Source organism: Corythoichthys intestinalis, chromosome 11, assembly GCF_030265065.1.
Source record: "Corythoichthys intestinalis isolate RoL2023-P3 chromosome 11, ASM3026506v1, whole genome shotgun sequence".
In the NCBI taxonomy this organism is placed as follows: Eukaryota; Metazoa; Chordata; class Actinopteri; order Syngnathiformes; family Syngnathidae; genus Corythoichthys; species Corythoichthys intestinalis.
Genome location: NC_080405.1, coordinates 10885950 through 10912493, shown reverse-complemented (window position 1 = coordinate 10912493; position 26544 = coordinate 10885950). Strand labels below are relative to the sequence as shown.

General features: G+C 39.0%; 1 protein-coding gene across 4 annotated transcripts in view; it reads right to left on the bottom strand.

The window, feature by feature from the left end:
* Positions 1-26544, bottom strand: part of LOC130923873 (ras-GEF domain-containing family member 1C-like) — an 84109-nt gene that overhangs the window by 44911 nt on the left and 12654 nt on the right. For 2 of the 4 annotated variants that reach the window (XM_057849971.1, XM_057849972.1), the window contains exon 2: positions 20137-20252. The exons of the other annotated variants lie outside the window; for them this stretch is intronic. The gene's annotated coding sequence lies outside the window, so the exon portion shown is untranslated. The remainder of the gene's footprint in view (positions 1-20136; positions 20253-26544) is intronic. 4 annotated transcript variants of the gene reach the window in all.

The following is a 26544-nucleotide window of genomic DNA, read 5'->3' as shown; positions in this document are numbered from 1 at the left end:
GAAGAAGTCTGATTATTATGACGTCGTTCACTAGCTGTCTAGCTTTGGAAAAAGTAGACGCTTCGGAGTGAAGACAGCATAGACAGATTTAAATGACAGTAGAGTGAAATGCCCACTACAGTCCTTATGTACCTTATGTTGAATGTATATATCCATCTTGTGTCTTATCTTTCCATTCCAACAATTTATTTTACAGAATATATATATAATTTACAGAAAAATATGGCATATTTTATAGATGTTTTGAATTGCGATTAATTGCGATTAATTACGATTAATTAATTTTTAAGCTGTACCCTAATTTTTACTGATACACATACAAACAGAACTCAAGTAAATGAAGATACTGATGAATTAACTCCATCTTCTGTTCCTGGAAGAAATTTGAGAACAGCATTTATTTTTCCACTGGTGACCTTTGTGGTACCCCTCCTTTACCCACTATACCATATCCGATGTTGTTCAGCCACCTCATAGAGCAGCGTCCCGGGTGCCTGGGGTGAAAGGTCAAGCACTCACTGGCATACAGAAGTGCACGTCTCACGTTTCCCATGAGAATGGCTCAGTTTCTCTTTGTTCTGTGTCCCCCACCCCAGCTAGCAATTCTCCGACACTGGAGCACTTCTTCATGCATGTGTACACACCTCAACCCAAACACACATAGACAGGCAAACAAAAGGATAAGGGGGATGGGTGGTCTTTTTAAAACCTTCAACTTTGTTTCTTGTATCTTGTGATTTTTAAAGAACTGACATCTTCTGGCGTACAGCTCCATGAATGCTCACCTGTGTTAAAAAATACATTTTGCAGAGAAGTCTATGGAATAGGATGATGCGGCAGCTTGTTTATTTTGGGGTGTTGGATTTGCAGTTTAAAATAAATCAAAGTGGGTTCTTATCTCATTTTTCCTTCTAGAACTGCGATGTGTCACAACTTAAATTTGTTTCAAAAGTTCACCGTGTCCTTGCAGTAACCTCTATAGAAATTTCATTACTGCAGAGAAGTGGCCTGATAAACGGAGGGAGAAAATCAAACTGGAAAGAACGTGTCTGTCGTATAGGTGAAACCAGAAGAGAAGAACATTTATATATTTTTACTATCTTACATCTATAATTCATTCATGCAAACCTTCAGAGGCATAATTTATTCTTCTTGAGTGAGATTCAGTCTACGCACATCCACTGTCAAAGACTTCCTGTATCATTTCAAATAATAATCTATTTACCACAACTCCCCACCAACTAAACAGCAGCTGTCTGCTTGTGATTCACAATTGCGTCACAGCCATCCTGCAATTACGATCTCAAAGTCTGCTCCATCGGGCAGCCCCTCAACACTTGTAAAACCAGTCATAATGCCTGCACGAGAATGACGCATAGGGTCACTTAGTTCACTTCCATGCACAAAAAAAGCTTTGGAAATAAATTGTTTGGTCCTAAATAGGCATGTGCCAGTATATGAAATTTGATGGTTTGATCCCCTAAAGCACTGGTGTCAAACTGACGCCATAAAGGGCCAAGTGGGTGCAGGTTTTCTTTCCAACCAATGAAGAGGACACCTTTTGACCAATCTGATCTCTTACATGGGTAATCAGTTAAACTTTGTCAGGTGCTGCTTGTTCCAATAGAAAATTCATTGGTTAAACTGTTTGCGCGGTATTGGTTGGAACAAAATCCAGCACCCACTTGGCCCTTTGTGGAATTGGTTTGACACCTATGCCCTACAGCAAAAATACCACGGTTTCACAGTATCACGGTATAGCAGTTATAGCTGTAAAATGTGTTATTTTGAGATGTATGGGTTAAAAAAAAAAAAATAAAAAAAATCAGCTTTCCATTGAACAGATATTTTTTTTTGTTTGTTTTGACAACATAAGACACAGAATAAACTAGTGAGCTGTCTTGGCATGCTAACTAGCCATGCTAACTAGCCACGTTTTCTGCCTCATTAACAAGCTAACGTTATAGTATTTGTTTTACCATCGCGGGACACGCTAAACGAGCTTGAGTGAACTCTTGTAGCTGGTGGGAAATGTTCATGACAGAGTTAAATTACCTTAAATTTTGTGTAAAGGGACGGATGATGATGACATAAATGTGAAATCATGCTGGAGGTGTTGCCTGCACGTCGGCTGACGTTCATCCTCTATTCTCTATAAAAAGTCTATTTCTTTTTGGTAGCCGAAGTACTCCCATAAAAGCCACTTTGTCTATTTTTGAGGGGGGAAAAGCTCAGGTGTAGTTTCAACACCTTCAGCCATTATATCTATTCTACAGCACAGCGACAGACACAGGACAGAGCAACAACGGGAAGAGGAGGGGTGAGCGCTGCCCTTCCAAGCCACGGATTTCTCGCTACATTTTTGGGACCTCAAAAATAGCTAATACCGTAACTACGGTATGAAAAATAAATGAAAATTTTAGTGATTTTAAAACCATTAAGGTTTCATACCACGGTAAACCTTGAAACTGGTCATCGGCCCATGCCTAGTCCTAAACTTGTAAAACTAAACAATCTTGCAAGTAGCAACCAATTATTTATTTTTCTATGGTGTTTATATGGTGTATCATCGACTTAAGGTCGGACTGGAACGTATCCACTATACCAGGGGTCGGTAACCTTTAACACTCAAAGAGCGATTTCAACCCAGGTTCCATAGAGAAGACAACACTGAAAGCAACACACTTTTAGACATCTAAAATGAATGTTTTAGCGCCTATACCAGGAGTCGGAAGTCTTTTTGACTGAGTAGGTAAAAAAAAAAAAAAATCAAACTAGGGATGTCCGAATCATCTTATATACGGAATCTGCCGATACAGAGTCCCGATCCGATACTGAAAAAAATGTTGTCTTTTTTAAAAGTATTATTTGAACAAAAGTTCCAATTATGTCTCTGTCCCATCGTGCCACCTTCAAAGTAGGAATTATTTTTTAAACAAGAATAACGTCCAGTATATCACAAAATTGAGTACACCCTTCGCATTTCTGCAGATATTTAACTCTATCTTTTCATGGGACAACACTGACAAAATGACACTTTGACACAATGAAAAGTAGTCTGTGTACAGCTTATATAATAGAGTTAATTTATTTTCCCCTCAAAATAAAGCCATTAATATCTAAACCCCTGGCAACAAAAGTGAGCACACCCCTTAGTAATTACGTATATCCCTAAATGTCCAAATTGAGTACTGCTTGTCATTTTCCCTCCAAAATGTCATGTGACTCGTTACAGGAGTGCTGTCAGCATTGCTGCAGAGATTGAAGATGTGAGGGGTCAGCATATTAGTGCTCAGACCATACGCCGCACTCTATATCAAATTGGTGCGCATGTCTGTCACCCCAGGAGGAAGCCTCTTCCGACGACAGTACACAAGAAAGCCCGCAAACAGTTTGCTGAAGACATGTCAACAAAGCACATGAATTACTGGAACCATGTCCTATGGTCTGATGAGACGGGCTATATACATATATATGGGTCAGGAAATATTTTGTAAATCAATTCCTTCCCAACAAACACACACACACAACAAAAATCAACAAATCGCATGTGGTTGAGAAACAACTGTGATTATACACGTAGCTAGTAAGTAGTACCGTGCACACATAAAGCTTTGAGAAATAAACCCTTTCTCGAACCAACTGGCTCAAGTGTTTCAATGCGTCATGAGGGTTTATCTCACTATTACTACTGAATTACTTTGTTAAACCTTGTAAGCACCACCATATATTTTAATCTAGAGCCGTCCCGACTAGTCGACGTAGTCAACATCATCGATGACGTAAATGCGTCGACGAGCACAACATCCCGTCGACGGTTAATGAAGGGTTAAAAAAATATATGCGTGGAAAGTTGAGAATGTCGGACGCTAGCTAGGCAAGCTGGAAAAGCGATACAAAGCCAAAAAAGCGCACCAGAGTGACCAAAACATTGACTTATTTCAACGAAACAAAGGAGGGTACACTGTTGTGTCCTGTTTCTTTAATGCCAAGCTTGGCTGCACGTCGGCCGTGAATGAACACCTAAAGCAACGTCACCCAGTTGCAATTTTGGAAGACGACAAGAAACAACAAGGTAGCAGATCGTAAGTCAATCTAACTAACTAACTAACTAACTAACTAACTAACTAACTAACTAACTAACTAACTAACTAACTAACTAACTAACTAACTAACTAACTAACTAACTAACTAACGTATTTTTCGGACTACAAGTCGCTCCTGAGTATAAGTCGATCCAGCCATAAAATGCCCAACGAAGAGAAAAAAAACATATACAAGTCGCACCGGAGTATAAGTCGAATTTTGGGGGGAAATTTACTTGATAAAATCCAACACATAGAACAGACATGTCATCTTGAAAGGCAATTTAATATAAAAATACAATAGAGAACAACATGCTAAATAAATATACAGTGTACGGTGCATTAACAACGAAATGTGAATATACTGTCCTACGCTACAGCTCGGTCCTGGCTGTACAGCCAACTCCCAAAAGACAATGCTGGACGTCCGCATAATTTGCTGAATCAATTTGGTCCTCGATAGAAAACAGGTTCGCATCAACGTAAATAAATGATAATTAGGTACTATTAGTAATAAGTAACAGGTTAGCATGCGTTCGCTATCATTAGCACATCGTTCAAACAACCACACAACTGGCTCTAAGTGTCCGATCGCGGGTGGAAAACACACAACAACAACAGAAAAGATGATACACGCAGGCGTTGCCTCTGTAGAGATGATTTAAAAGCATAAACAATGAAAGTAAGTTCACATCCGTCTATTCTCTCTAGCTAACTCACTCACTCAGAGCTACGTAGCTGTCAGTCTTCTTCTGGCGTGTCACGTAAACAAGTGCGAGTGCGCCCTCACGTGGGCGTGAAAGCGCCACAAACTAAATGCATCCATTTCAAGATAAAAAAGTCAATAATACAATTGAACATACACTGCCATAGGCAGAACGCGAACGTGGCAATAGCTATAAAGAGTTATTCAGATAACTATAGCATAAGAACATGCTAACAACTGTACAAAACCATCAGTGTCACTGCAAAACACCAAAATAAGATGTGAAATTACTGTATATCATAATGTGTTAATAATTCCACACATAAGTCGCTCCTGAGTATAAGTCGCACCCCCAGCCAAAATATGAAAAAAACCGCGACTTATAGTCCGAAAAATACGGTAACTAACTAACTAACTAACTAACTAACTAACTAACTAACTAACTAACTAACTAACTAACTAACTAACTAACTAACTAACTAACTAACTAACTAACTAACTAACTAACAACATGTTTTATTGAAGTTGCTAAGCCTGTCGCGATATGCAATGAGGTAAAGAAAAACGGTAAATAAAATGAGGGCGGTAATTTTCACGGCTGCGTTTTTTCGTGCGTGCATACATTTGTGTGTGTGTGTTGATGGCATATTAGACTCCAGTTCACAGTTTCACAGATGTTTATTGGTCATCAACACACCGTAGAACTAAAGTTAATACATACAAAATAAGGAAACACATCTATGTATATTAACACTGTAAACATTAGCATTGCTACATTGAAGCAAATGGGGAAAAAAGACAACCTACAGTGCCTTGCAAAAGTATTAAGCCCCCTTGAATCTTGCAACCTTTCGCCACATTTCAGGCTTCAAACATAAAGATATGACATTTAATTTTTTTTATCAAGAATCAACAACAAGTGGGACACAATCGTGAAGTGGAACAACATTTATTGGATAATTTAAACTTTTTTAACAAATAAAAAACTGAAAAGTGGGGCGTGCAATATTATTCGGCCCCTTTACTTTCAGTGCAGCAAACTCACTCCAGAAGTTCAGTGAGGATCTCTGAATGATCCAATGTTGTCCTAAATGACCGATGATGATAAATAGAATCCAAATGTGTGTAATCAAGTCTCCGTATAAATGCACCTGCTCTGTGATAGTCTCAGGGTTCTGTTTAAAGTGCAGAGAGCATTATTAAAACCAAGGAACACACCAGGCAGGTCCGAGATACTGTTGTGGAGAAGTTTAAAGCCGGATTTGGATACAAAAAGATTTCCCAAGCTTTAAACATCTCAAGGAGCACTGTGCAAGCCATCATATTGAAACGGAAGGAGCATCAGACCTCTGCAAATCTACCAAGACCCGGCCGTCCTTCCAAACCTTCTTCTCAAACAAGGAGAAAACTGATCAGAGATGCAGCCAAGAGGCCCATGATCACTCTGGATGAACTGCAGAGATCTACAGCTGAGGTGGGAGAGTCTGTCCATAGGACAACAATCAGTCGTACACTGCACAAATCTGGCCTTTATGGAAGAGTGGCAAGAAGAAAGCCATTTCTCAAAGATATCCATAAAAAGTCTCGTTTAAAGTTTGCCACAAGTCACCTGGGAGACACACCAAACATGTGGAAGAAGGTGCTCTGGTCAGATGAAACCAAAATTGAACTTTTTGGCCACAATGCAAAACAATATGTTTGGCGTAAAAGCAACACAGCTCATCACCCTGAACACACCATCCCCACTGTCAAACATGGTGGTGGCAGCATCATGGTTTGGGCTTGCTTTTCTTCAGCAGAGACAGGGAAGATGGTTAAAATTGACGGGATGATGGATGCAGCCAAATACAGGAACATTTTGGAAGAAAACCTCTTGGTATCTGCACAAGACCTGAGACTGGGACGGAGATTTATCTTCCAACAGGACAATGATCCAAAACATGAAGCCAAATCTACAATGGAATGGTTCAAAAATAAACGTATCCAGGTGTTAGAATGGCCAAGTCAAAGTCCAGACCTGAATCCAATCGAGAATCTGTGGAAAGAGCTGAAGACTGCTGTTCACAAACACTCTCCATCCAACCTCACTGAGCTCGAGCTGTTTTGCAAGGAAGAATGGGCAAGAATGTCAGTCTCTCGATGTGCAAAACTGATAGAAACATACCCCAAGCGACTTGCAGCCGTAATTGGAGCAAAAGGTGGCGCTACAAAGTATTAACGCAAGGGGGCCGAATAATATTGCACGCCCCACTTTTCAGTTTTTTATTTGTTAAAAAAGTTTAAATTATCCAATAAATTTTGTTCCACTTCACGATTGTGTCCCACTTGTTGTTGATTCTTAACAAAAAATTAAAATTTTATATCTTTATGTTTGAAGCCTGAAATGTGGCGAAAGGTTGCAAGGTTCAAGGGGGCCGAATACTTTTGCAAGGCACTGTACTTTAGCCTGCTATAAACCATTGGCAGTATTCTCCAAAACACAAACTAAAAGGTGACACTTCAAAAAATGAAAATCTTTGGTTAAAAGCATTTGCAAACGAGAAAAAAAAATCTATTGCTGACAATACATGCAATGAGGAAAAGTGCTTTTTTTGCTGAGTCTAAAGCGTACTGTTAGCGGTTTAGTGAACGTACTTCCGGTGAACATTTCAAAATAAAAGCATGTCATGTTCGTCATATAAATAACGATTTTTGGAGTTAATTCCAAATACTTCAGAATTCAGATTCTACTGTAAGAATAGCTTTAAAATGACTCCCTTTATGAAAAATCTGATTGGCAATGTATAATTATTAAAATCATTATAATACTATTATATATAGTAGTACAATATAATATTAATGCTAGATATTTTTTAAGAATAGTTTTGAATCATGTTGGAAAGGCGAAGTCAGTGTTCTGAATCTGTTTACGTTCCATTCTTTTGAACTAGTTAATGCTATCAGCATTTGACCTCATTGTTTATTTGTTATTTATTATTGTTATTTACATGTTTATTTGTACTTTAAATAATTTAATTGTTCCAAAATGTTTTTGTGAACTAATAAGCGTCAACAAAAATTTAATTGCTTAATTAGTAAAAGAAATTAAGTAAAACAAAGAAAGTTATTAGATTTTACAATTAGGCGACTAAATAGTCAGCTGACTAATCGGGAGAAAATTAGACGTTTGGGACAGCCCTATTTTAATCAGATACTTATTTTCTTGTTTTAAAAACTTATCAGAAAGATCAACGAGCCACGAGTTGCTGACTCTTGACCTATATAGTGAAACCATGATCAGTATAGTTTTACTTTTGACAGCATTATTATTATCCACCCACTACTTTCACTCATGTTTACTTCTAATCTGACCAAGAGGTCAAGCCTTGAGACACTACCGCTCTTTCAGTGGCTGTCACTATGCATTAACACTGCATGAAAACACGCAGAGAAATACACAAAAAAGAACAGGTGAGTGTGGTGGTGTGAGCTTTAACCCCCCCCGTCCCCATTGAGAGCTTCACAGGCCAATCACAACGGCCCCACATTCTGTCTAGACTGAGTGTCATTGTCCAAGTGCCTTACAGGGTGCATGAGAGCGTGCACGTGTCGTCTGAGCATCAGTCGAGCTGTTATCGCGGGCATCGGGGGGATCCGCTTGCTTTGTTTGATTGTTAACACATTGGCATAGTCTGATCCTTGACTGTCTAGTGTGTCTTTCTAGTTGAATAAAACCAAGGTGTGTCGTCACAGTGTTAATGAAACAATGGCTTTAAACCTGAAGCTGTCAGACAGCTTGACAACATAGTTTGTCTCCTTTGTTTACCTAGTCTGTGAAACCTGTTTCACTGCATATAGCACATGCACGCCTGAGTACGTGTTCATGTATGTGCAGTGAGTAAGTTAAAAAGCAGCAGACAGAATCTGATTTTAGTCATCACACAAAGGATAAAGGTGAAATTTTTAGATGTAGTACAGTGGCAGCTTTGTGCCCAGTCATTATCACTTTATTCTTTTAGCAAAATATACTGAAGGCTAAATACAGTAAGTGTGAGACTTATCTACAATTGAGAATTTTGGGAATCTTGGAAAAAGAATTTCAAGGTCACACACATGAGCACACATGGCCAAAAAATTGAATAGAAAAACTTTCCATATTGGTCATATACAGTGGAGAAAAGAAGTATTTGAACACCCTGCTATTTAGCTATTTCTCCCACTTAGAGGTCATAGAGGAGTCTGAAATTTTCATCGTAGGTGCATGTAAGCCGTGGGAGAGATAATCTAAAAAGAAAAATCCAGAAATCACAGTGCATTATTTTTTATAAATTTATTTTTGTGATACAGCTGCAAATAAGTATTTGAACAGCTGTCTATCAGCTACAATTCTGACCCTGAAAGACCTGTTAGTCCGCCTATTAAAAGTCCACCTCCACTCCATGTATTATCTTGAATCAGATGCACTTGTTTGAGGTTGATAGCAGCATAAAGACACCTGTCTACCTCATACAATCATTAAGACTCAAACTTGTAAAATGGTCAAGATCAAAGAGCTGTCCAAAGACACCAGAAACAAAATTGTTCACCTCCACAAGGCTGGAAAGGACTACGGAACAATTGCCAAGCAGCTTGGTGAAAAAAGGTCCACTGTTGGAGCAATCATTAGAAAATGGAAGAAGCTAAACATGATGGTCAATCTGAATCGGAGTGGAGCCCCATATAAGATATCACCTCGTGGGGTCTCAATGATCCTAAGAAAGGTGAGAAATAAGCCCAAAACTACACGACAGGAGTTGGTCAATGACCTGAAAAGAGCTGGGACCACCGTTTCCAAGGCTACTGTTGGTAATACACTAAGATGTCATGGTTGGAAATCATGCATGGCACAGAAGGTTCCCCTGCTTAAGCTGGCATATGTCCAGTTCTGTTTTAAATTTGCAAAAGACCCTTTTGGATGATCCAGAGGAGTCATGGGAAAAAGCCATGTGGTCATGTGAGATCAAAATGGAACTTTTTGGTCTTAATTCCACTCATACTGTTTGGAGGAAGAAGAATGATAGTACCATCCCAAGAACACGATCCCTACTGTGAAGCGTGGGGTGGTAGTATCACACTTTGGGGGTGTTTTTCTGCATATGGGACTAGACGACTGCACTGTATTGCGCATAGACTTCATAATATATTATATTGGGGCACGGGAATCGGGGCCGAATAATAGAGGGCCTATTTAAAAAAAAACAACTTAAAATTCAAATATTTTCAAAACCAAAGCTGCTACTGACCTAAAACCAAAACAGGCACCTACCTTAGGTATACTGTATATCAGTCTCCATGAACAGCAGCATAAAAAAATTCAAAGTTTTTCCTAAATGAAATCCTGATTAAGTATTTTTTATATACTGTAAGTATAACAAAACTTAAAATGGCTATAAAATTGTTACGTGTATATTTCGAAGTATAACGCAGGTAAGAAAACCAATATGGTGGCCGTAGCAGCTCGTTTTTCCCATTGTATTCACGTTTCAAAATGCATGCATTGCACGAAAAATATAATAATTACCTTAAATCCTCGAACAAATCACTCCTGAAACAATCCTTCCTGTTTGTATGCAATACAGCTTTCATACTTTTTCAAGCGACCGACTGCAAATAACTGAAGCGGACTGCAGGGCGGCCCCCTACTTAAAGGCGTTGCGCAGTGAAGTTGGAATCTGACCCGTCAATCATTTGAAGTCTATGGTATGAAGGAGAGGATGACCAGGGCGATGTATTGTGAGAATTGGGAAATGACCTCCTTCTCACAGTTATAGCATTGAAAATGGGTTGTGACTGGGTCTTCCAGCATGACAATGGTCCGAAGCAGACACCAGAATAACCAAGGAGCTTCGTAAAGAGCACATCAATGTTCTGGAGGGGCCTAGCCAGTCTCCAGACCTGAACCCAATATAAAACCTTTGGAGGGAGCTCAAACTCTGTGTTTCTCAGCAACAGCCCAGAAACCTGACTGATCGGTGAGCCAAGATCCCTTCTGCAGTGTGTGCAAACCTGGTGAAAAACTACAGGAAAATAGCAAGGTGTTCAAATACTTATTTTCTTAACGGTATATGTGATTGAAATGAGAGCAGTGAGTGAACACTGTATATTTTCTTTTTTTATGGCAGCCCATAGACATCATTAGGGCCCGAGCGCTAAGCGTGCGAAGGCCCTATTGTTTCGCAAAGGCTTATTATTATTATTTATTTATTTATTTATTTATTTATTTATTTATTTATTTATTTTTAATTTTTATTTTTCAGGGCAAATGAAAACGGCCAATTTGGACGCCTGAACATGCACGAAAAGTCACCAAAATTTGCACATACGTGCGGAAAATTGTAAATTTCGATAATTTTGCAACGTTGCACAAAAAAAAAGATTGTTCAGGAGACATATGAGATCTTAAGTTTTTAAAATGGTGCGTTTTAATTCACGGGTCTGACCTGGGCGTGGTGCCAAAGTCGGCCATTTTTTCGGCAAAATGACAAATTCAGTAAATGACTAATAGTTCCTTGACACAACGTTCAATCTTTTTCATATCTGGCATGTATGTGCGGTATCCCACCCTTAACATGAGTGCATTGAAATATTACCCATTAGGCCTAGCGCCCCCTAGTGAGAACAGGAAATGCCTTTTTTTATGAGACAGGTTCCTCCTCCAAGGGAAAAAAATCTGTTGACGTCAAACCTGCATCAGGGGAGCCTTAAGACTTGTGTTCAGGTGCCTGATGAAAAATATTGAGGTTTCATTGAAGCGCAGGGGTCCAAACAGGAAAGTGAAAATGACCGTCAACAATTTGTCTCGCAAAAAACTTTGAACAGTCATAACTCAGCAGATATACAACATATCTGCGCCAAACTTCCCGCGCTTGTTGAGAGTCATACCCTTAAGGGTCTTGTAAGGGTCATTTGCATCAACTCTACAGTGCCAACTAGTGGCGACTAAAAGGAGTTTTAAAACAGGCCTTTTCTATTGGGTTTTTTCAACGTAGAGCAATGAAATTTGGGCAGTCCATACCTTATGCAAAACTGTTCCAAAAAGTCTCTTGCACCCATTTTCCAAATCCAACAGAAAATCGGGTATTTTGGATCGAATGTGAAATTTTTATCCATTTGTAGTATAGTTTACATTTGGAGGCCTGAACATGCACGAAAACTCACCAAATTTTGCACATACATGCGGCTTTGCATGGATTTCGATAATCTTGCGACGTTACAAAAAAATGTAACAAAATGGCTCAGTGGCGCCCCCTTGAATTTTTCAAAAAGGTGTTTCCTATTAGGTTTTTTTTTACGCAGAGCAATGAAATTTGGGGAGTCGATACCTTGTGCAAAACTGCTCCAAAAAGTCTCTTGAACCCATATTCCAAACCCAACAGGAAATCGTGTATTTTGGATCGAATGTGAAATTTTTATCAATTAACAAACAGGGTGCACATTTGAGACCTTGTCACAGAGGGAGTTAGTTGTTCAAAATTGGTGAGATTATTCAGGAGACATAGGAGATCTAAAATTTTCAGAATGGTGCGTTTTCGTTCATGGGTCTGACCTGGGCGTGGTGCCAAAGTCGGCCATTTTTTGGGCAAAATGACAAATTCAGTAAAAGACTAATAGCTCCTTGACACAACGTTCAATCTTTTTCATATCTGGCATGTATGTGTGGGATCCCACCCTTAACACGACTGCATTGAAATATTACCCATTAGGCCTAGCGCCCATTAGTGGGAACAGGAAATGCCTTTTTTTATGAAACAGGCTCCTCCTCCAAGGAAAAAAATCTTTTCAACTGAAACCTGCATCAGGGAAGCCATAAGATATGTGTTCAAGTGCCTGATGAAAAATACTGAGGTTTGGTTGAAGCAGAAGAGTCCAACAGGAGAAGTGAAAATGACTGAAGCCATTTCGTCTCACCACAAGTTTTGAACAGTCATAACTTCTACAACATATCTGCGCCAAACATCTCGTGCTTGTTGAGTCATACTCTGAAGGGTCCTGTAGGGGTCATTTGCATCAACCCTACAGCGCCAACTAGTGGCAATAGAAAGTCACTCATTTTTCTAATATATGTCCAGTTCTTTTCAGGTTGGTCATTGTAGTTTCAAGACCTTTTGAAATACTTATTTTACGGCCCATGTCCACATGTCTCTGTCTGTTGCCGTGACGACCCTTTATTCGCTCCTTTTTTGTAGTACTCTCTCCAATAGGGGTTTTTATCTCTTAGGTGTGTGAATGTAAAGAGGCGACTTTCGAGCATGTTAGGTTCTAATGAGATGATTAGAGAGGACGATCTGCCACCACCCTGACCTGCACACTGTCCGAGTTGCGTGACGTCCGAGTTGCGCTAGATTGCGAGGGCCCGTTCAGTCCTGCTTGCAGGCCTAGTTATTATTGACGTGTCACTTCGTCATTCTTTGTGCGACGCCTTACCAGAGGGGGCCGAGCTTCATTTAGTAATAGCCGAAGACGGCACACGCTCATGTCAAGCTTAGATTTACTTACGACTGGATTTAACTACGAAAGCTGTACCGCATACAAACAGGAAGGATTGTCTCGGGAGTAATTTGTTCGAGGATTCAAGGTAAATATTATATTTTTCGTACCATGCATGCGTGATTGAAGTATTTATTCGCAGGAATTTTCTTCTTTGTTTACACATGGAGGCGGCTAATTTTCGTAACTGACTAGCCTCATAGTTTAATTTTAACCAAGAATCAAGACTGTTTTACGTACATATCTTTGAAGAATTCAACGATTTAAGCAATTATTCACAAGAATTTTCGCCAGAAAAGCTGCTTTTACGTCAGGCGGCCGCTAGTCTCATTCGCTAACATAGTAGCATTGTACTTTGTCGATATATGTAAAATAAACGCCAACTGCACTTTTTTTTTTTTTTTTTAAACCCAAGAATCGAGACTGTTTTATGGCCATATCTATGAAGAATTCGGGCATTTAAGCATTTATTCACAAGAATTTTCAACGTAAAAAGCTCCTTTTACGCCAGGCAGCCGCTAGCCTCATTCGCTAACATAGTAGCATTGCACTTCGTCAATATACATAAAATAAACACTAACTGCATGGTTTCTTTGCTTTTAACCAAGAATCGAGACTGTTTTACGTCCATATCTATGAAGAATTTGGGGATTTAAGCATTTATTCACAAGAATTTTTGCCAGAAAAGCTCCTGTTACGCCAGGCGGCCGCTAGCTTCTTCGCTAACAGTATATAGTGTATAATGATAATAAAGGGCTATTCTATTCTATAACAAGTTGTGATTGTAGATAGAATTCATTAATAATCTATTTAACTATTTAACTATCTAACTATCTAACCCTAACCCTATTTATAATTGATTCTGCATGTTTTCCTCAAGTATTAAGTTTCTGATGTGAAATTGAGTGATTTATTAGCTGCTATTAGCTTGCTATTTTGGTCAAAAACTTATATGATATGTTAAATATTGCTACTGATCCTGAAAATATAGGTGATTATCTCTGCATTTGGTGATTTTTGTGCATCCAGTGTAAAATCTGAGACTTTTACAGCCATTTTAAGTTGTGTTATACTTATATAAAAATAATTAATCGCGATTTTATAAGGGAACGACTTTGAACTTTTTGATGCCGCTGCTCATGGAGACTCATATATGGCTAAGGTAGGTGCCTGTTTTGGTTTTAGGTCGGTAGCAGCTTTGGTTTTGTAAATATTCAAATTTCAAGTTTTTGAAAATAGGCCTCCTACGAATCGGCCCCGTTTCCCATTTCATGTCAATAGGTTATGAAGTCTATGGTCAGCCATCATTTCAAGAATATGAGGTTCAGAAAATTAATATTTATTAGTTAATTTTATTTAAAGGAAATCATTCTTTAGTTTAAAAATACCAAACAAAGCAAACAGGAATTATTTTTCGCACACGACTGTCACATGACTAAATTCTCATTCTTCTCATATGTGTAGACGAGGAAAAAAAAGAGGAAATAAAGCTTATTTGTTGCATAGAGGTGGCGGTTTCGCAATACTTGGCTCTAAACAACAAACATCACATACGCCTTCCTGATTCTCATTATCAGCTGTGCAAATGACTTCCTAAAAAGCTCCATCGCACACACATGGCTGAGCAAAGAACTAACAAATAACACACTTCCTCAAGGGTCACAACACCAGATTTGAAAGGTTCTTGAAGAAACACCTTTCTGGTTCAGGTACCGTCTTGTTCCCGGATAAATTTAGCTACTGTAAAAGAAGGCGGGGGAAACCGGTAAATTTCCTGTCTTCCAACATTAATTTAGCATCCGCATGATCGCCCATGTCCCTATTTTGGGAATGTGCTCTAAAAACATGCTTCCTCGTGTATTTTTGGTGCTGACACTCTTCTGTGTGCCCTGGTGTTTTGCAAGTGAGGCCTGATTACTACAAGAGTGTTCTTTGAAAGCTTTATTTGTGCTTTCGGTTTGGCGCAGGTTTATCCCCACTGGCTCTATTTCTACTCTCAGCCTTGCTCTATTTGGACCCCCTTCCATTCATTTCCCAGTCAACATTCAGCCTATTAAGAGGCTTTTGTGCCACAAAATGTATAGACTGAATGGTGATGTACACTTTCACAGCTAAACAACATATAACACACCCCATATGTTCACCCAGCACCCAATTGTGGTCTGTGTGGGCGTCTGATTGGAGGCGCGGTAAAAACCGCAAACAAACGAGTTCATTGTGCCTTGAAGAAAAAATACACTTGCATGCACTCTTGCACCCACACAGCAGCCCAACATGGGATTGAGTTACCGCAGAGGCATTTCAGCCCCACCCCCTTCACCCATTCTCCTCCTAGGCTATGGAATGACACATGTTGCGGAATCACTATTATCAGGAACACCCTCCTCAAGTCCCTTCATTGTCATCAATTTCATTCTACGCAGGATGACATGTGGCACCTGTTCAATACCCACTGGCTCGATGCATCCAACTGCAAAGACCACTGGGAATTTTGCTCCACACCCGGCAAAGCCATCATCATTCTTGTGCGAGTTTGGACAGTTGTGTGCATGCATATGGGTGGGTCATGTGACAAAGCTTGAAAAAAAGAGCTGAAAGACTTGGGAGTGTAACTTAGTCACTCACACCTTCACTGTAAGTGCAACCATCTGCGCTACTATTCATCAATAGAAGAAGGAAGATGGTATATCTTTCAGACACTATGCAAAAGCAGGCTCATGATTTGTAAGGAACCAGACAACAGCCTAGTACATAAAAGTCTTCTTTGTCTAAGTTTCACTCACAGAGGACAATGTTGTACAGATGATCCCCGTTCATAAAAAAATAATAAAACACTGTAATACATACTACTCCTGGGCTAGTATTTGGCTTTTGCAAAGAAAGACTGCATGAAAAGATGTTACAAAGCATACCATATCATGTGTCGAGACATTGTGCAAGCAATGTTATGGCATCGGCATCATGTATCCAATCCAAGTGTATACAGTAATTACGCACATACAGTAGAAAAACAAAAGAGCTCCAAAATTATGATGTCAGACATCTATGTGGTTTGCTGACTTTATTTAGCTGTAGGTGTTGTTGAAGGTATTCATTTAGCAGACATATTTTTGATGCATGGACTTGTACATGAAATGTTTAACAAATGCAGGCTTGCGTGTTAAACGATAATACCAGCCATAATATTGAATTTTATTTACACTGACATTGACATGAACATCTAAAAAGATGTTAGCTTTTTTAGGGAAAACTGGAAAAAGTAGGCTAGTGAACTTGTGTCCTATGCTTGCGTAAGTGATTAGCACACGAGGTAAGATAATGTACTTAATGGTAGAATGGCACTGACTCTGGACTTAATGAGTATCAGGCTTAATACCTAACTGCACAAACATAAATAAATATGACAACATTTTGGCCTTTGAGACCATTTTAAAGCAAGTTTTAGAAGAGTTCATTCATTTATTGTTACTCATACCAGGCAGGAAAAAAGGTTGTTAAGCAGTGTTTCACCAAGTCATGATAGCAATTATTTGACATTCAAGTGAGTATGCAGTAATTTAAGGAAAATGTTTAAGAAAAAAAAAAAAAAAAAAGTGGTATCCATACAGTATCACCATCAGCCAGTACTACGCACACACACCAAGGTGGGGGGAGGGGGGGGGTCTCGCCATATAGTGAAAGCTGGGCCAATTTTATTCTATAATTCCTGGTAGCAGCCCTTTCTTTTTTCTCCTCAGACAAAACTTTTTGTCTCTTGTTGCGCTGCCATCTTTGCAGTATTCGCGAAAAAGCGTTAGCATCGACTTCCGTATTTATAATGAATAGGGAAAGGGGGAAGTAAAAATCAATTAGTGCCGGTGATAGCGATACCGACCCCTTCGAGATCTAAAAGAGGTGTCATTCAACTAGTTGTCAGTCGACATATCATCAAAAATGTTATGAAAATATTTTATAAAGTTGAGGAAGTTACCCAGTATTGCTTTAATGAGTTTATGAAGTAATTGTGAACCGTTCAAAATATTTTAAATAAAGCTTTCACACAATTGAAATGGCACTTTTTCTTTTTTCAAGCGTTGTTTTTTTCTTAAATTTTAGTTGATTGTATTTTGTTGGGATTTTTAAAAAGTGCAAACACTTTGTAATACTAAGCATTACTTTTCATTAAGTGTTATTCTTTATTTATCATTCATATTAAATCACATTCTCAATGTTTTTTCACATGCCTCAAATATGGCTCTGATATCCCAAATTCTAAGACATTTAAAAGAATGGATCTTTTTTAAAGTTCATATGTTTCGTATATATCTCATTTAAGTCTCAGGTTTATCTCATTCCATTCTTTTAAATTCCACTTCAAAGAAACCAAGACATGATTGAGACAATCTTGAGAACTCCTATATCGAATCAATCTCCTTTGTCTCAATGACGTCTTTGCTCATTTTGACACATTCCTTGCTCCTAAGGGTACCCTTAGGACCACAGATTCAGAAACAAATAAGCAGAGAATGAGATAAATTTGAGATGTTCAAATTCGTCTCACGAGACGGGATTAAGCAACAGACGAGCAACAAAGTTTTGCTATGTGTGGCAACCAGTTCAGAGTCAGTGTGTAGTCTGTCTCCTACTCCTAGTTAGCTAGGATGGGCTCCAGCACCTCTGGACCTTGTGAGGATAAGTGATGAGTCAATGCCCGGTTTTGAAATGTTTGCATTTTGGTATTCAAAAAACTGTACCATTATGATATGAATAAAAACAGAGAAAATGACAAAATGATCAGCCTAACAGAAAGCTTACCATTATCCAATCCAACAACCCCGCTTGAAAACCACTCCTCATGTTGAAAAATCACTCTTCAGTTTTGCTTCTTTTTTAATGGGCTGTATAATGGCAGTCGTAAATGAGGGTATCTGACATGTGTCTGAGCATGCCTGACAGAGATAATCTGCAAGGATTCTAAACCAGCCAAAGAATGTAAAATTTGGTAAATCTTAAAAAAAAAATAAAAGTCACAGTTTTTGTCTAAGTATCAATATTTAGTCCCAATTTAGGGCTGGTAAACAAATGAAAACATAAATTGGGAAAAGCCCGACTCAAACAATCCATGCATATTAACTAAAAAATCTTTTAAAGGTTTGTAATGAAGCTACTTATCGCTACACAAACACCAAACCTGTGCAAAAAGTTGCCAAGACGCTAACAGATGCAAATTTAATCATCAGACATCTACTAGACCCATCACGGATGTATCCTTTTGTGCAGATGTGCTATCTGTCTACTCATTATGACTAGCGTGGGCGGATGCCGTGCACTGCATCACGAATGAGTATGATGTATGATGTCAATGCACCATAATTAGTGCTAGGGGAATAAGCAATCTTGTCTCATCATAATTCTGGCCCCATATACTCTAATAAGATTAGAGAAAGCACATTTCATTGGTTGGCTCAATCAAAGGAATATTTTTTTGTAATCCTACCTTGTGATTTAACGTAGCTAAAAAAAAATCATTAAGTATATACCCATAGCAAAAATTTGCTACTCATCTGTTGCTTAATCTCATCTCGTGAGACGTATTTGATAATCTCAAATTGATCTCATTCTCTCCTTTTTTGTTTCTGAGTTTGTGCTCCTAAGGTTAACCTTAGGAGCAAGTGATGAGTCAAAATGAGCAAAGACATCATTGAGACAAAGGAGATTGATTTGAGAAAACCATATTGGAGCAATAATTGAGAAGGGAAATTTTCTTAAAGTGATCCTCTACCTTAAATACATGTAGGCTCTAATAAACCACAATTGTATTCTTGTACTTAAAATATGCTGTTAGAAACACATAAAATGTTGAATCAATGGCAATATTTTATCGTATTTAGTACATATTTTGACCGATAGTTGGCGCCATGTTTTGCGGGCTCCCAGTGATGACGTAAATGGGATGTTTCCAAATGTGTAGCGTGTACAACAATTGCGTATTGCTGCCTAAACTCGCTTAGTAAAATGCCACGATGTTCTGCTTTTGGATGCAATTTCCAGTCAAATGGTAACAAGTGGAGTGACGTGAGTGATCAAGGTGGAATTATTATTTTTTGTGAATAAATGTGCATAAGAGGAAGCTTCTCCCCTTTTTGGTCCCTGTATGCACGTATCCTACCTACCACGCGTTACAACTGGAGCCCGAACATTTTTCCTGGATACTCAGTCAAGTAAGGGATCCGTCTAATTTCTGGATCCAACGGTCCCACCACGGCTGCAATATTGGTTTCGGATCTGTCTAGTTTCTGGATTGGTCGGTCCCACAGCGGCTTTTGGGATCAGTCTATTTTGTGGATTCGACGGCCTGATCGCGGTTGCAACATTGCCATGAGATTGGTCAAATTCCTGGATCTTCGAGGGAGTGAAAAAACGCGGATTTGGATTACTATTGCTATCTTTTTTGTTGACTATTCTTCGTGGGAGTTTTCCCCAAATCATACCAAATAATTAAAGCACTATGGCACGCTACAGTGACGACAGTGACTCTGACATGGACCTTACTTTTATGTTGGAGTTCGTCTGGCGTGTGTGCGTACCGCTGAGCTCCCGAGTGACGAGTGGTCAAGGTGAAAATATTATTTTTTTGTGTGAATAAATGTGCGTAAGTGGAAGCTTCTCCCCCTTTTGGTACTTTTATGCACGTAGCCTACCTACCACGCGTTACAATGTACAAGACATGGATTACACTCGATTCCAGGATTTGTTCCCGTCAAACGGTTGGCTTGTACTGTATGTAAAGCATACAACAGCTCTGGACACTAACAATCTACATAATTATACTGGGATCAGTTTGAAAATGCAATATCTTACCTTGAAGATCTGCTAACAAAAACCGGAGTTCTCAACAGCATACACTCTCTGCTCCGTTATCATTGAGACACACTTGCAGCGAGTACATTGGAAGTTCGGCCCGGTGACGGCACGCACTGCAACGTAACAAGAATGGTGACCCATCACTTAAAATAATTTTACAAATTTTATTAAAATGAAAACATTAAGAGGGGTTTTAATATCACATTATTATAACTCATACTAATATTTATCTTTTAAGAATTACTTGTCTTAAAGATCGAGGATCACTTTAATTGAAAATGGAGCTGTACTTGTATAGGACCTTTCAGGCACTCAAAGCGCTTGGATACTATATCCTCATCTACCTGCTGGCGACACAGCAACATGGGTTCTCAGTGTCTTGCTCAAGGATACTCAGTTGAATTCATCAGGAGGGAGAATTGAACTCACAACTTCTGGGTTGGGAAATGACTTGTCTACCACTGAGCCACGCACAGGCTCAGATGCAGTGCACTCTTTGTGACGCGCCACATAGATGCGATGAAGTTAATTTATTTTATTTTGCTTCATTTAATAAATTATATATTTCTTTGATGCTTCATAAAAAACTTCAAAAAAAATCGCAGACATGTTGCCTGTGAGCCAGGAGTTTTAGTGAGACAGCATCAGCCAGCGTGATGCCTGTTTTGATTACGTCATCAAACAAGAGGACTAAGGTTCTTCACACTATTTTGCGGTAAACATTCAGTCTTCGAAACCAAAAAACGATAATGCTTTTGTAGCGGCCGATAGTTTTCCGTGCCGAATTTTCGGTCACAACTCTAATTTTTACATTGAACAAGATGAACCAAATGAATCATGTTTTCCATATCTTTCAGGGAGGCATTGCTGAGATCGTGACTCCAAGTAGGGAGATAAAATTGAGACGTATTTGAGATCAACACAAGTACTCATAGTTGTCTCTAGGTGAGATCTTGAAAGGAGACAACTGTGAGACTTTATTGAAAAATCGTGCCAGTAGAACTATTCTCAAGACCTTCTCATGTAATGCTCACTAAGAGACTTATTTCTCATAAGACAAATTTGAGAAAACAGAAAATCACTCTGGTCTCGATTATTGCTGATTCACTTCTCAAAGATGTAAATGAGACATGAACTAGATCTCATCTTCAATTTTGCTTTGCTATGGGTATTTATAGATTTAATTAGGATGTCCCGATGTTTTTTTTTTTTTTTTCTGCTTCCGATCTGATTTTTCAAGAAGTTTTTCTGATACCGATCCAACAACCCTATTTTAAGCCCAATAAAATAACAGGTAGTCCACAGGTTACAAACGAGTTGCGTTCCTACGTTGGTGACGTAACACAAATTTCTGCGTAAGTCGGAATTAACACTTTAAGTACCCTTAAATCTCAAAAAAACATCCAAAAAGTCCAAAAGTATTGCATTTTGTTTAATGATGGAGGATACACTGCCCTCTGGGGGCAGCGTTGAGTCTAGCTGGACTGTTGCCTTGTATGACTGAGGGGCAGACGTCTGACTCAGACGTCTGACATGAATAAAGGATAGCTGCGCTCTGGTTTGGCCCAAAGTTGTTTCAGCTAATATATGTTTGTGTACACATTTGTAATTAAGATCAGAGCTACAGTTTGTGGAGTCATGTATGAGCGATTTGCTATGAGAATTGTAAATATGTTAGCATTCACAGCATTTAAATTAGCGGACTTTTATGAGGCAAATTAGGCTGATTTAATCCACTAAATTTACATTTTGATCAGACTAGATGGACGTTTGAACACCAGTTGTTTTGTGTCAAGTGTTTTATTGTTAAAATGCGTTTTGTCTAGAACATAAGTGTACATACAGTATGTGTGTTACAGCTTTACAAATGGTCAAAAATGAAGTAAAAAGCTTCATAAAGCACAATTGCCTTTTTTGCTGTCTGTAAAGCTGAATAACTTCACTTTTAGTGATGACAGAACAAGTCATTTTAATAAAGTACAGTAAAAAATAATATATGTGAGGTACAATAAGGTACAGTTTATGCGACTTAAAAAACAAAAAACGACTCGAGACAAAATGGCAGACGAGACTCCAGCGTCGTAAAGTGTAAATCACGTAAGTCAAGTATGTCTATCTGGGGACTATTTGTAATGCAAAAAATATAATATAACCAGTGAATTACAAATCACATTTTATGTATTAAAGTGAGCCCTCCTGGTACCTCAAGAAATACTCTCTTTAAAAATATTACACAATGATCTGTTACTATCATGAGTTTCTCAAGAGAAGTAGTCCCACACAGTGGACATGTTTGCCTAGTGGTTCAATTTACACCAGCCGAAAAGAGCCAGACGTGCTCAAAACACACCTGGAATACTGGATCAGATCCGATCTAAGGACAAAATCAAATAATGTCCAATTCTCCCAAAATAGCTGTATAGAGTGCTGATACCGATACTCCCGAAAGTATCAAATCAGAACACCAGTGGTTTATAAATGCCTAGGGGTGTTAAAAAATCGATTGAGCTATATTGTGATATTATGTCACCCAATTCTCAGTCAAAATCTGTCTGTATCGATCCTTACACGTGTGTTTTTGGTGGAAATAAACAATTCCGTGGCTGCACTTCTACTCCCTTCCAGTAGTTGGTGGCGCGCAGCATTGCCTTGCAGTCTGATGAAGTAACAACAACATTAGACTAATCAGAGTAGAGATTTGTGTACATGTGTACATTTGGGTCCTTTGAAATCTGAAATCTGGGGTTTATTTTAGTTTTTACTGCAAAACGAATGTATCGAGTATTTAGAATCCTGCATTTAAGCAGGTTTGGACTAAAGCAGGTTTGCACTAAAAAAAGACAACTTGTTATAATGAAAGCCATATGTTGTTCAAAGATAAAACAAAAACATTTTTACTTGAGTGCTAGATGAGGTTGCAGGAATAAATTAATATGTCCATTTTGATTGTTGGGATAAGGCATGTGCCAGTTACCAGTTTCAAGTTTTACCGTGGTATGAAAACGTCACGGTTTCAAAATCACAAAAATTTTCCGTCATACCGTAGTACAGTATTAGCTATTTTTTATGTCCCAAAAATGTAGCGAGAAATCCATGGCTTGGAGCGGCAGCACTCAGCCCTTCCCCTCTGGTTGTTGCTCTGTCCTGTGTCTGTTGCTGTGATGTAGAATAGACACAATGGCTGAAGGTGTTGAAACTACACCTAAGGTCGTTATTATGTGATGTAGACTAGACACAATGGCTGAAGGTGTTGAAACTACACCTAAGGTCGTTATTATGTGAGTACTTCGGCTACCAAAAAGAAACTGACGGCCGTGGCTTATAGGAGGAAGGACAGCAGGACCTCCAACATGATTTCACATTTACGTGACTTTCATTCGTCACTTTGCACAAAATTTAAGGTAAGTAAGCGCTGTCATGAACATTTCCCACCAGCTACGGGAGTTTACTCCAGCTGGTTTAGTGTGTCTAGCGATGGTAAAACAAATACTATAACGTAAGCTTGTTAACGAGGCAGATACTGTGGCTAGCTAGCGTGCCAAGACGGCTAACTAGTTTCCTCTCTACCATTAGCATATTTTTGTAAACTCCTCCGCCAATGTTAACATCTGTTCAAAATAACATTTTCATTATACAGCCTGTGGTGATTTTTCTCTCTAGCGACTTTCTGTGTTGAAAGAGGGTTGGTGTGTGTGTGTGTGTATAATGTGTAAATAATGATACGAGTCATACACATGCGCTCTGTCTCTTTTTCTCTCTCTCCATTAATATTCAACAAATTAATATTAATAGTAATAGTGGTATGAATTTGACCATACATTGTTTGAGTCCAGTTTTTTTTGTTCTTGTTCTAATGTTGAGCAACTTGAGCTGTGGCTGTGGGTTTGGTCTATAAGTTCTATTTATTTCAATTTTAATTAAAAATATGGAGATGGTGTGGCTCAGTGGTAGAGTAGTTGTCCTCCAACCCAGAGGTTGTGGGTTTGATTTTCTGCCCTGATGAACTCGCCTAAGTATCCTTGAGCAAGATACTGAACCCCACATTGCTCCTGCTGCGTCACCAGTAGTTAGATGGCAATGTAGTGTAAAGCGCTTTGAGCACCTTGAAAGGTGGAAAAGCGCGATCCAAGTATAACACCTTTTACCAAATATTTCAGTTATTTATCTTTTGTTATTTTATTTATTTATTTCAACATTATATTGATGTTGATGTTCCATTTTTTTTCAAAAAAACCCATACATCTCAACCTAACACATTTTAGAGCTATACTTGCAATACCGTGATACTGTGAAACCGCAGTATTTTGGCTTGAGGTTATCATACTGTGTGACCTGCGACCAGGAGAATTTCTTGCCGGAACTCCCTAACATAAGGTACGCCACAGAGCCCTTTTTTTTGTGTGTGTGTGTGTGTGTGTGGGGGGGGGGGGGGGGGGGGGGGGGGCTTAAACCTCCTAAAACCACCAAAATGCAAGAACTTTTGGCACAGTTATAAATATAACACACAGTAAAACACAACAGGTTTCACAGTGGTTAGCACGTTCCCCTCACAGTTCTGATACCAAGGGTTCAATGCCGGGCTCTGGCCTTCCAGTGTGGAGTTTGCATGTTCTCACCATGCCTGCGTTGGTTTTCTCCTGGTGTGTGTAAAAGCAGGGCTATAAACATGGCAAGCTGGAAATGGCTAAATTAAACTGAAAACATAACGAAATTAAAATGTCAATCATTACGTTCGGGTCGGGGTTCTCGCAAAATTTTTAAAATAAATATATATTTATATACATATACCAAAACGATGTATGGATGTTAAACAAAGGAATACTTATCAAATAAATAATTTGGATAAAAATCACAAGGCGCTGTATGGTCATTGCTGAGCCAGAGCGTGCCATGCGCCCTCTTTTTACTCTTTCTCCTCTGCGATGCAAAACCGCATCTGTTTATTTACATTTTACAAACTTTTCCAGCGTTATTTCGTTGCGCAAATGCATTTAAAATGATCATAAAAATATGTAGACTATTTAAACATTAAGAAAAGTTGCAGTTTTTTTCTGCCAACTGAGAATTTGTTACAAAAGACAGGCTTTAATGCGCAGGCATTGTCACCAAATGTGATCACGCAAAACGCAACCAGTCCGTTTTTCCTAGCAGCAAGCAGTGATCTGTCCAGGTCTGACTGAAGCATCCCTTCCCTCTCCTTCTCACAAGTAATACATAGAATTTTGAGGCGTTTTTTCCGGGCTCGGGCCTACAAATAAAACATAACATTTGGGGTTTTTTTTGGGCCTGCAAATCAAGTTAATTGATCGGGCTCGGGCGGGTCGGGCATTAATACCAGCGGACCCGGGTCGGGTTGGGCTGGAGTTTTTTTAGGCCCGATCTTACCTCTTGATGACCTTAAATTGGTTGCAGTTACACGTCGGCGAACGCTCCCTCCGGAACAAAACACGACAGGATTTGACCAACATTGTGACAATGCTGACCAAAAATGACGTAATGTCCAGGTTATAAAATCACCCAGCAGCCTTCCACGCACAGAGAGTGCCAGTGGGCAACACAGGTCAAGTCTGTGAAAGCGTCCAACCGGCTTCATTCTCGGAATCTTTTCATGCACGAAAGCAATGACGAGAGTAAATCCTGTGTTACCTTATATGGGAAATTCCCTGGTAATATGTGTGAAAAAGGGCTACAGGCAATGCGACTTGGGGAGAACTACATAGAATAAATGAATAATAAAAATCAGTGAAAACGGATGACGCTAAGCAAGCTCTTTATTAGGCTTGTATTGTTAACACTTGTGTATGTAAATCTGACATTAGTAGATTGTTCTTATTGGAGATGCGTGTGTGGCAGCGTGGCAGTTTTTTTTTTTTTTTTAAACATTGGGTTTTGACAGTTGCCTTCATATTTTCGGGATCAAAGCACCGTACGCCGGAACGGCGCTCCGCCATCGTATTGGCGGAACGCCGATCCGGTGCGTTCCGGCCCACTTTCACCCCTGCCTGCGACTCATGATACAAATCGTATCGTCAGACATGAGGCAATACTCACCCCTATAGTTGACTATACACACTATAATAGGCTTTGGAACAAAAATATTTTTTGAAAGTTAAAAAAAAAATCCCTTCGTTTTATAAACTGTTTTTTTAGGTGACAGTTTTAAAGAATTTGCAACGAAATGGGTCCGGTGGTGTTTGTGTGTGAATATGAACCATTTGGAGAAGTAACGTGAAGTGATGCTAATTTCCATTAGCGCATGAATGCTGTTCTACGTTGTGTATGAGCGTTAAGCTAGCAGGTGTTTAAAAAAATGATATGCAATTTATCTTTCAGTGCACATTATATGTAGGGTTGCAGTTTACCTGAACTGGAGTATTTAAAAAAAATCTAAATTGGACCATTAAC